Source organism: Engraulis encrasicolus, chromosome 9 (genome assembly GCF_034702125.1).
Source record: "Engraulis encrasicolus isolate BLACKSEA-1 chromosome 9, IST_EnEncr_1.0, whole genome shotgun sequence".
Classification (NCBI taxonomy): domain Eukaryota; kingdom Metazoa; phylum Chordata; class Actinopteri; order Clupeiformes; family Engraulidae; genus Engraulis; species Engraulis encrasicolus.
The window spans coordinates 5,110,671-5,123,170 of record NC_085865.1 but is presented as its reverse complement, the minus strand read 5'-3'; the positions used below and the strand labels follow the sequence as shown (position 1 = coordinate 5,123,170).

The following is a 12,500-nucleotide window of genomic DNA, read 5'->3' as shown; positions in this document are numbered from 1 at the left end:
ATATGGGCTAAACAGTTTGGGAAGTTTTGACAACGAATTGGATGGGCATTTCCAGAGGAATTTTGGAGAGGTGTTGTAGTCAACTGGTGGTCACAGCTTCTGGTAAGTCATGATTTTATTTATTGGCACCGCCGTGTGCTTTACATCTGTGTTCAAAAAACTTTTAGACCCCAACCAGACCGGAATGAACAGTAGGCCTACCTAGGCCTAGACGTACTTTGGTAGAACGGTGCAGTGACGCGGGAGATTTTGTTTTGCTTGTGGTGTCAAGGTAGTAATAACAGTGGTATTAACGGCGATGTGTTGGCCATGCATCATATACGGTCTTGAAACCATTGGAGGAGCTAACTTGTTGTGAAGAGAAGTCTCGTCACTTTGGTGAACAAAAACGGACCAACTAAGCAAGGAATTGTGTAGCCTACATTTAAAGCGTGACGGGAGAAGGGAATGTCACCAAAGTTGTGCACCGTGTCAGGTAAGAAGTGACTTTTGTTTCTTGCTGTGGAGATTGGATTCGTAGAAGCGTGTATTGGTATGCTAGGTCTTGCCTGTTGCTGGTGAAGTAGTCTAGCTTAGCCTCGGAGTTGGCTATGGGGTGAATCTGAAGGAGAGCACAGCTGGTGTGCCTGGCTTGTCTATCATCAGTTGTCAAAGTTGAATTGCCGCGGTGTGTAAGGCTGTGCTATTGTTGGATGCAAGGGTGTAACTTTGGCTTTGACATTGGTGGGGACAGGGACCTAATCCCCCCACCCCCACCCCCCAAAACTGCCACAAATGATATAGCCTACCTTCAGTCGGTGTACAACCGAATCAATCAATGACACACATTGATAGTTTACATGTCTGTTTACTTCTGCCATGAAACGGGTCTCCATGAAACAAAACATTACAATAACAGAAAAAATGTAGGCCTACTTTATTTTCAACTATACAGCATTAAGCAGTTAGCCTAAGTGATTTATATTTAAACAATGAACTTTCCTTCTGCAATGGTGTATTGTGCGCTGGTGTTTATGGCTGGTGAGGCACTGACTTTTCCAATTCAGATTTTCAAATATACAGCTACAGTATTAGTAAATATTTGCCAAATAGGCCTACCTATAAGTTTCATATGTCATAGCTTTCTTAACATAAGGTAGGCCTACACATAGGCGGCGCTACAGCAAGACTGTTGGGGAAGCTAAAAAAAATAATACTAAAAAAAGGTCATCGGAGAAACGGAACATTTCCATGCGCAACTGCAACACATATCCATTCTGGCTATTATATGTTAAAACGGCTTGCCATATGCACGTGCCGTGCGCCAATGGAACTCTCAAACGCGACAGGCACACACACACGCACACACACACACACTGAAGGCAGGGGAGGAAGACGGCTAGTTGCCAGACCATGGACTATTATCTCCCAAAAATGTCTCGAGCAATCAAATCATACACCCGAATGTTCAACTTCACCTGTCTCCATCGCCGTCTGCCTGTGTTGTAGTGTGGCGTTGTGATGTTGGATCTGTCACCTGGACAATAAAATGGGCCATGAATGCCATTTCATTGAAAAATGTTAGCTAAGGATAGCTTTTTTTTGTTTGTCATTATGCTAAGGTGCCCGCCGACGTTTTACAAAGGCGCCCTCGTGATAAATCTGTCTCGTGTTATGTTGACGAGGAGTTATTGTGTCACTGTCACAAACATTCTATCATTTGCAGGACATAATGCAACATTAACATATTGACAGCCATTGGATATTCAACTGCACAACAGTCTCTGCAGTTAGTTGTGCCATCGTAGACAACTTGATTCATAGATAACGAGTTTGCCCTGCTAACGGGCTGTGTTCCAAACGTCATTTCATTAGCGAGTGATAGTGTGACTTACAGATTTCTTTGAAAAGCAGCTCAGTAGGCCTATGTCCACTTTTTTTCTTTTGCCTGCCATCTCACTTGGCAGTCATGTGCCCGTGTCACCCACGTTGCACCAAAGATTCTGGAACGTTAGCCTGCCAGAGTGTGGTAACACCACTGCATAGAACTAATACAGCACCACTGATTAGCGCAGTGATAGAACCTACCGAAAAGACCTCAGCTTCTTTCTTTTTTTTTTGGAGCTCCTGCCTCCTAGCAACCATACACAACCTAGAGTCTCACGTGAAAGAAGGGGAAGGCACAGCCAATCAGATTGGTCGTCAGCCTTTGGCAAAGGACTTTTGGTTAACCCTTTCTTCGCCGCAATGCGAATGAGACGGGAGAGCGTTTTTTTCCCCCAGCCCCAGTGATCAAATTGGTGCGGACAAACGATAATCGCTGGATATTGGTGGGGACGCGTCCCTTATATCCATGCCGAAATTACGCCCATGGTTGGATGTTTTGGAATGTTGTACTGGTTCTGTTTTGGCAATTTGTTCCATTTTGCTGATTTGACCACCATAGCACCACCGATTAATGTGTCTTAGGCTAAATATGGCCTACGTTAAATGGAAACTAAAGGTGGATTTCTCACTCTCCCTGTATCAATAGCCAGCAATGGCTCGAGCTGCTTTGGCGCTTAGCCTACTTCTTGCTCCGATCACATCCCGGACTCTTTGGCCGTCAAAGTGTAATCACATTCGGGAAGGTAGAGCTATGCCTGTGTGTGTGTGCGTGCGTGCTTTTATGCGCGGTCTGGGAGACAGGACAGGGGTCCTGATCTATGGAACGCTAAATGAGCCACGCTTAATTAAATAAATATGCCAACAAATAATTAATTACATGTGTCATTAATTTATTTAAAGTAGAAAAGTATTAAAAGTACTCCTTTTACCATTTAAGTAATTATTGAATTATATTCATTTAATTATTTCTTGGTCCGTGTGTTTCAGCACATTATGAAATAATTGTATCTGTCAAACTCACCCATCAAAGTCTGTGGGCGTATCCTAAAATCTGATTGGTTGCACTGCCTATCAAGTCAAAACAGATCGAGCGTAGAGCTGATCATAGGAAAGATTTTGTCGGACGTTCGTGTGTTGGTATGGTATTAACAGAGTGGGTTTATAAGGCTATGTGAATCACCCAGATCGGTGGAGGTAAAAGGGGCCCCGCCAGCATTCATTCACCGCGATCAACATTTCAACTGGTAAGTCCATTTTTATAAAAATGTGTAAATTTACACATGCTTAATGTTTTGACCTAGGTTAAGCAAGTTCAATTTGAACGGAATGGCTAACCTTAGCAAGCAGCTGTCTACCAGCTAGCTTACGTGTGCTCAGATAGTGGTTGTGCTACTGTTGAGATATAATGGGCTATGGCAGATAGTATATTCATCTGTTTTTTGTTTTTTCACTAAAAGCCCATGATGTGATATGCTGTTGAGCAAGGATGAGACGTGTGCATTTGACGTGCAAGTGGATAGTGCCATGAGTGCCCCAGCCCAGTCATCCTTGAAAAATATGTGCATGCATGTAAATTAACCTAGGTGTAGAACTAGTTGCTTCGTCGAAACAATCTGACTTCACTGTAGCGATGTGTGTGAACATACTAGGGCCTATAGCTTGGGTAACATTAGGTAACATTGACAATGTTACATTGTACTACACAGACTTTGCAACTGATTACTGCCCGTCTCTCTTTCGCTAGCTGCTACTGCTTCCATTGGTTTTCTTGACCAAAAGCTTTTTTTTTCTTTTTACAGTGAAGATGGGACTGGGACGGATGAACTGATGGCAAAGCCGCGCACCTACCAAAGAAGTGACTGCACGAGAATGCCCCACAGAGACCACGGCAGAATGCTGACAGGAACAGCAACAAAACCAACTTCAGATGCATCATGTTACTTTCACGTTTCTGACATACTATGGCCACAAAGTAGTAACTTCTATTACATGTGACATGGGGTCGGCCCTATGCTCCCACATCCCATTAGTCCCATATAGCTTCCACAGAGGTTATCTTGTATTGTATTGTTATTGTGTACTGACGTGGGTTTAAGCATGATTCCACCCTGGTTGTGGTTTAGTTAAGTCCATCTCTACTATTATGAGTAGAGCATGGTTAGAGGTCATTACATTGTGGTTTAGAGGTAGGTATGGCTGGTGTTAACTGACTGTGAGGCACGATTTCAATGAGGTTAGGGAAAGGTTTTTAGGTGGAACAGTACCATTGGCCTGCGGGACAATTCATTCTATCCCCCCTCCCCCCCCTTTTGTTTTTGTTTTCAGTGTTTGTGATGTGGGACGGGCTGTGGGAACATAGACACACTCCCTTTGGTAGACACTGTTACTCAAAATTGTTACACATAATAACTTGACCCTTCCCTCTCATTCCAGTCTCACATCAAAAACATCACCAAATCTGCCTTTTTCTATCTCAAGAACATCTCCGGACTCCGGCCCTCACTCTCCGACTCTGTGACCGAAACACTTATCCATCCTTGAAAGGCGCTATATAAAACCAAGTTATTATTATTATTATTATATAAGATAGATTATATAATAGATGTCTCAATTGTTTAACAGTTTACCAATAATGATTATCTAACCCTTACAGTGACAGTTAAGGTAATCGAAGTGAAAATACTGTAGGCCCCTAGGTCCTACAGGGGCAAATTATTATCACCAGTTGGAGCATACCAGCTATATTGTATTGATGGTATTCATAGAACATACTAGGGCTGCAACTAACGAAAATTTTAATAGTCGACTAATCCAGTGTTTCTCAGCCTTTGTTTAGGCGAGGCACCCTTCCAATTCATGAAAAATTTCAAGGCACCCCAAACCAACAAGCCGTAACATGGCATCGCATCCGATACCACACAAGCTTAGAAAAGTAACACATTTGGTCACACTACCTACGTTTGAAGTTGCAGCTTACTGGGGTGACATAAATTTACTTTATTGTGCGTAAATGGCAGATGAAAGATTCCACTGACTAGCATTAACTTATCAATTTAGACAAATATCTTATATTACATAATTTATTTATCAGCCACTTTTCCGCAGCACCCCTGTTGAGAAACACTGGACTGATCGATATATCTAGTCACGATTAGTCGCGAAAAAAAAGAGACTTACTCCAACCTTTGACAAACCTTCCTGGCCTCTTGCGCAGGGATGAAAAAATTATTTCAGCTCACCTTGATCTTTAAATCTGGATAGTAGCTTATTTACTCCAAGATACAACGTCCAATTCATACGTGCTGGACAATTTTAGGATTCAATAAAGTAATAAAGCTGATATAGTACCCATTTGTCAAGAGTAAGAGCATGTCAGAAGATTGAACAAAGGTCTCGACTCTAGGCTTCTTTGTGGAAAACTAAGTCTATAGCAGCCTGTAGATGGAGTAAACACGTACAGCATCACAACTTCTTCACTGTAACAAATATTTGGATAGTCCATGCCTCTTTCACTGCTTGTAAATATTGTAATTATTGATGGCTAGTCTTCCTCTTGTTATTTATGCCTCCAATAGATACTTTGACTAGAAAGTTAACTTGGCTCAGTTCATGCTGAAAAGAAGATACAATTATTGACAAAGACGAACATTTATTAAATCTGTTCAATTGTGTTTCTGCAGGGAAAGAGCAAGAACAAAATACAGGAAATTAATCTGAAGTGCACAACATGTGTATCAATGTGAAGAGGTTAGAATAACGTATTAGTTGCTTAAAGATGGCTTACAAGTCTACATCAATTGCAAGATTTAAAGGATTTATAGGTTGCATGCATAGAAATACTAAAACATGCAGTGAAATTAGAGTTGTGTGCCTATACTGGGCGTAGCAAGGTTTCTCGCAGGGAAGCTGTCCGCAGCAGCCTCCTCTGGTCTTGGTGGACACGTCGTGGAAGTCATCCCTATCTGCAACCTTGGTTGACCACCTCAGTGCTATGATGTGTTTGGCCTCGGCTTGGATGGCAGGTTGACTGCAGTTAAACATGGGAAGAAAGATGAACCAAGTTGTGCAGAATTATATAAACAAGACTGAACTGGAATATACATACATTTAGGAAAATCATGGTGTAACAAAGAATGGTGATCACTTACACCTAATGGTGTAATTGAACCTTGGGGCCCACCTCTGACCCAATAAACAACACAAAACCCACAAACCAATATTATTTAAAGGCACACTTGGAATACTGTCCACATTGCGTACAGTTTGAGAATGAGTGTAATCACTCTACTTTCCTTTTGGCCTCCAGCGCTTTAAGCCATTGTAGCCTGGAGACAAATATACGCTGCATTCAGGTTCTTGAGATTTGAGGGTTTTTTAAATTAAAAATGTGGGTATGTTAGAGCTGAATGAACACATTGTAATGGATAACGTGTGTGGTGAGTTGTATAGTAAGTGAGTGCGTCTGAGACATTGTAATGGATAACGTGTGTGGTGAGTTGTCTAGTAAGTGAGTGCGTCTGAGAGTGCATGACTGATTGTATAGTTAGTTAGTTTTTTTTTGCAATGATACAAGCATCTCATGTTCTGTCTTCGTGTATAATAAAAGTGTAGTACTAGACTACAATGATGATACAGGCCTTGTTTATCTGCGGTTTTCTTGACAGATTTCATTGGACTGGCTCTCTGATCCAGGTGTTGTGGGCAGTCAGGCTTTGATGATTATCTGCATAAATAATACACATAAAGTCAGATGATCCATGATCAGTGCAAGCTTGCCATCTCAGCTAAATTGATACTGTGCCATTTGTGGAAATAAGCTCATATTACGCCTCCCCTTGAGTTAAATGATCAAGGTTTACCTTCCTCCTGTACTTTCAATCGTTTTCAGAGTATGGCTGTGCAAATACTACCTCCATGCTCCATGCTAGTGATAAACATTGAATCCTATGAGACCAGCTGGCGGCTAGAGAAAGGTAAAACTCAATCATTTAACTCACAGGGAGGTGTAATATGAGCTTATTTCCAAAAATAGCACAGTAGTAGTAGTAATAGTAGCCTTATGTCCCAGTATTGGCAATTGTTTTGCAGTGGGTGGTACACTTCTCACACCCACACACACAAAACATTTAACAGATAAAAAAAGGTGGAGGGGTTAAGATAAAATAATAATCTAAAAGAAAGCTCTACAGAATAAATCTTAAAATCGCTAAACAGTATCACTTCAACACTTGATTAGTCAAATAAGGTTTGATTGTACCACATTAAGATGGTACAAGTGGGTTACATATTTTACCATTTCCATACATGGATGCAATATACGCAATATACTGTATAATACCACAACGCAGATGATGTCCAGAATGATCCCGGTTGGGCGAAGGTCCAACTCGGTCATGGCACCAATGTGACAGACATGGTCTTGTGTAGGGCTACTGTATGGACATCAGTAGGCCGGTTTGGTCACAGTATCCCCTTTTTATTTCTGAAAATACAGTGTGATACAGATGTGGGAATTACAGCAGATCTTACAACAGATTACTTCTATTCATCTTCCACAATGTTCTGAATAAAACCAGCGTGTGTGTGTGAGTGAGAGAGTGAAGAATGCTATAGCACTTTATAGTATACACATGACAGACATAAACACATGAAGTACATACAACAATGAGGCTATTCTACATGAGGTTACATTGTGGAATATTGTGACATTGATAACAACAGTAGGCCTACTGCCCTATAAAGGCAAAATGCAACATTTTTAAAACGTGCTTAACATACCAAATCAGTTTAACTTATTTAACTGCATTACGTGACAATACAGGATTCATACCCAAGAGAGCGACAATAGTCTTGGACCGCTCATGAACATAACTGGACAGATCTAGTCCCAGAATGTTCTGAAGTTGAACTAGTAAGCCAAGCACTGGGAGGTACTCTACCTTTAATGTACTCTTGATATTCATACCATTTGCCAGTGACCAAGCTTGAATTCGCAAACTAATCACTTCATACTTGCTTATTTTCTATGGTGTGATAAGTAACTGATAATGTGTAGTGATGCCTGCTAATACTCTTCTAGGAGGGTGCTAGTGCTAGAAAAACATATTTTTCTAGCACTAGCACCCTCCTAGAAGAGTATTGCTGGTTGGCGTCTCGACCCCATTCAAAAACTGGAGCGTCCGCCAACATTGTTATTGAACAACGTTGGTAATGTTTCTTAGCATACCATCTACTTTGTTTTGCCAACAAATGACTCGTTGTCTGCGGTCACTGACTGTGCTACTTATGACAAATGCAACTAGCATTACCACGGTGAAAATGAGACCACGTAGCCGGCTAGTTCCAACGTTTTGTCAGGTTACACAACGGCAAATACCATTCAAAATTGTCTACATTACCTGTGAGAAAGTGTGTCAAACAACTAACACGATGATGAAGGAGATTTGGTTCCCGGAGCCCTTATAGTGGATAGGCCGCGAGGAAGCCAAGAAGAACTTGGAGGCAGCTGTCATCCTCAACGAGGAAGCCAAGAAGAACTTGGAGGCAGCTGTCATCCTCAACGTATCTCGACAACATGCATCCACTCCTTTTAAAACTTCATGGCCAAGAAGCTAATTTCACGAATACATTTTCCTAAAGATAAAACTCTAAGCCTTTCACTTGAAATGTTGACAGTGCTACAGTCCCAATCACTCACAACCCTTTTTTCATCATATTTCGAATAGAAGCAGCTTTCCTCCTTGATCCATTCATGTCATGTAGGAGGTGTTACGCTTCAGACCAAAGCAGTCGATAACACCAGATTGGCACTAGTCCCGCCCGTTTACGTCAGTGGTTCCGCCCACTGACTTTGATGGGTGAGATTGACAGATTCATTTAATTAATGATGTGCTGAAACACACGTAACATGAAATAATTAAATAAATTAATTAAATAATTAATTGAATTGCGAAAGAAATATTTAACATTACATTATATAAATTGACATTTAATTCATAAATTATATATTTAATGCCAATTTTAATTATTTAATTCTACTTTAAATTAATTAGTGACACATTGAATTAATTATTTTTTGGTGTATTTATTTAATTAAGCGTGGCTCATTTGGCGTTCCATACTGATCGAGATGCACCTTGAGATCCACAGTCGCAATTGCAAGAAAATCTAAATTATTTGAAAGCCCGGTCACCTCTCACGAGTGCATCGCATAGCCTAGTCAAAGCATTTCTTCTAATTTCACACATTGCACACTGCCCATGCTGAGACAAACTGTCAAGGCAGCGCGATTTGCTCTTGAACACGCCCTCACCTCCACATCAGGTGCGCGTTTCCCTTCCGCAAGAAGAACTTAAATTAATAATGTCAAAGTGAGATGTTTAACAAAAAGGTAAATCTACCCATCCTTGTTTAGGCTACATAAAACATGAGGAAGTTATTCAGATGTGATTCGCCATTCCTCACCCTAAAATTGATTAGAACGCAGGAAATTGCATCTAAAAAACAGATTTTTTTCACAGCACCCCCTGGTCAAAACCAGTTCCTGCGTCCCTGGCTTCGCTACTGTGCTGAACATGTAAAACGTACTTTGTGAAAGGCGCTGCTTGTCGAGCAGGGAAATATTGAAGCTGCGGTGGGGAAACTCTCTCCACTTTGTAGTTTACAGTAGTAACAACTCGGACATTGGTATTGAAATGGAAGTTTTTTTTATTATCATTATTATTAGCCTACTTAACACGTAAAAACAATAGTGAAGGCAATTTGTCTTGGTGACAGTGGAGTTAAAAGGCATCCCATGCAGCCGCAGAGGTAGATTCTAGCGGCTTCTCATAGGTATCCACTGATATCGATAGCACATAATAGTGCAGACAACCGCCCTTGATGTAGGCTACTCTGACTGTTCTCATGATGGTTGTTCATCTACCAATTTTACATATTATTTTTTTTTACCTGTAGGGGGAGGGCCATGGGAAAACAAAATTGAAGTGGGGGGAGGGCCATGGGGAAAAAATTGAGGTGGAGGGGGGGGGGGCATGATTTTTTTTTTTGACCGGACTTCCAGCGCACCAGCCCTCCCCCCCCCGGTAAATAACGTACAGTCCCTAAGGCGATTTGGTTATTAATTTACTCGCTGTGGCATTGTGGCGTGGGCCATATGGTTTTGGCTTGCGCTAGTATTGCTAGCCTCATGCTTGGAAATCACTGAGAGAATATATGTTTGAAATAGATTCGGCTTTTTTCCTTCATTCATGTGCGCTAAATGACTGCGCAATGTTGACAAACTTTGATGAAAAGTAGTATGCTCAAGACGGTAGGCTAGGCTATGCCCGTCATGATACTTTTTTTTTCTTGATGTGGTGCGTTAAATGTCTGCATTGGAATAGCGGCTACCATTCGCAGCACGTCCAAATGACTGTGGAATGCTTGAAATTGGACCGCTATGTTTCACATTTGAGACATGGCTTAACCTGCAACTGTGTGACTGCTTTGGAATGGATTGAATCGACCAGTCTGTTCATAACGGATGCATCAAGGTTTACAATTTACCACTTTAGAATGATTTGGGCATCCCTGCTTCACCCCTTGAAGCGTGAGCTGGGTTCTTGGATGTTGGTCTGTTGATTGAGGGATGGTGTTTTGCGCCATTCCTAGACAAACCATGTGTCAAAAACTGATTTCAGGGAGATGTTCATAATAGTTTTGTTGACTAAACCAACTAGCGCGCTCTCTATAATCAGTCGCGCTGTGTGGGAAAAATACTCGAACAGCCTCCTCGCACAGGTTCACACAGCCTTTCCATTGCACGCGCTCCATCTCATAGCCCGTCTGCGTAATCGAATCGAATTATTCCACGCACGATGCACAGGTTATCTTGCCTGCACGGTCTCACTGGTATTACAAAAAACGGGATACTTTAGCCCGAGTCATGCAGGGAGCCATCATCAATATCACAACTCCCTTCATGAACTTCAGTTAGCCTACTTCATGTCTGGATTTCTTGTGGCCACCGTGCACATGCAGTGAATGTTCATCTTATTATTGTCATGCCCCGGGGCTATTTTCATGAAGCGTAGTTGAATTCGGTCCTGTCTTTATTTATGTTGTTTTCTGTTGTTATCTTTGCAACTCATACAATGTGTGTGTGCGCGCACGCGAGTGATTTTCATGTAGGCTATTTTAATTGACGACAAGCCAATGCGAAAGTCGCATAGTCACTGCCTTGTCCATAATAGCCTGTTCTGTCATCTGTGGAGTCGGAAATTAGCAATGGGAACGTGGGCCTACATGTAGCCCTAATTATGCGCGTGTGCCCTAAATATTTAATGTAGTTCTAGGCCTAATTAAAGGGCGTTTCCCTACAACGGGAAGGCATTGGTTGATGGGTAGACCATGGGGCCATGAGTATCTAAACATATGTCAGCAAGTAGACAAGTTAGGTCTATATGAACAATGTCCCAATGAACATGAAACGAATCAGCACACATCACCTCTTTTATTTTAGACAGAGAGTAGTTACTGTGCTTTGGCGTAGTATTGCCCCCTACTGAACTGTCTTGGTATGGCTGCTACATATGCAGCTTTGGGTTAATTAAATGTGGTAAAATATGCACCATGCTGTCAGAAATGCATTCTGGTGTTTCAATGTTGCATTGTGGTTCAATACCCACCTCAATAACTATGCTGCAACATCACAAGCCTAGAATGCACTTCTAACTGCATACATTGGTATTCGTTTTTACAACTAGAATCGAACATGGCCAGTTTCTATCAGTCAATCTTAAGTGCTAGCCTACTAAGATGGGAATGATCTGTCTTTTCGTGAATAACACATAGGCACAAGGAAAAAATGAAAAACTCAAAAATGAGACTATTACATTTTTGAATAATGGGTCAAAATTAGGCCTAGCTACATTATGTCACATATGCAGTAGGGCCTATGTTGTCGTCGTCGTGTCCCCACCCTCCGAAAAAAGTTCAGGCTCAGGATTTTTTTTCACTATCACCCCTGACACACACACACACACACATACACACACAGCTCTGCGTATGTTGTTTAAAGGAATAGACCACCCTTTTTTGATTTTCACATATTTGCAGTATTTCCCAGCATTGTTCATGAATGTGCATATAATTTTTCTCTCAGTGTTTTCAGTACTTATTGGATCAGAATTATTAGCATAGCTTAGCATAATCACTGGAAGTAACTGATATCTTTAGCATCAAGCTACAAGTGATCACTGGACAGAATTAAATTGCTGTTTTACACTGGTGAATTTTACATTCATTTTAAAGTGGTTTAAAAGTACATTTGATTGTGTTTTATTTTGTACCATAGACTTGCATTACTATGCCCAATTTGGCCTACACCTCCACCCATGGCTGAACTGCCCTTGAGCAAGAGACCTTACCCCACACACCAGGGACTGTAACCAATAGTGGAAAGTCATAATGTAATATTCAATACTTAGAGAGTTGGACAATTGAGAGTTTTAATATACAATCATGGTGGCCACCTGATCAAAGAAGGCATAAGTTAACATTGTAGTGTCGAAATTTGTCACTCAAACTCAGAATAGCCTAGACTCAATTAGATAGGCCACTGTATATGTTGGCCTGACGTTACTCAACTAGCG

At 41.3% G+C, this 12,500-nt stretch overlaps 1 protein-coding gene and 1 long non-coding RNA gene across 2 annotated transcripts in view; one reads left to right on the top strand and one right to left on the bottom strand.

Moving 5' to 3' along the window:
- Nucleotides 1-12,500, top strand: part of LOC134456086 (cadherin-7-like) — a 187,338-nt gene that overhangs the window by 133,572 nt on the left and 41,266 nt on the right. The gene's annotated exons all lie outside the window — the stretch shown is intronic.
- LOC134455392 (uncharacterized) lies at nt 6,397-8,724 on the bottom strand. The gene is made up of 3 exons (XR_010036104.1): nt 8,265-8,724; nt 7,205-7,348; nt 6,397-6,589 (listed from the first exon to the last, which is right to left on the bottom strand). It is a non-coding gene; the product is annotated as an uncharacterized LOC134455392 (long non-coding RNA).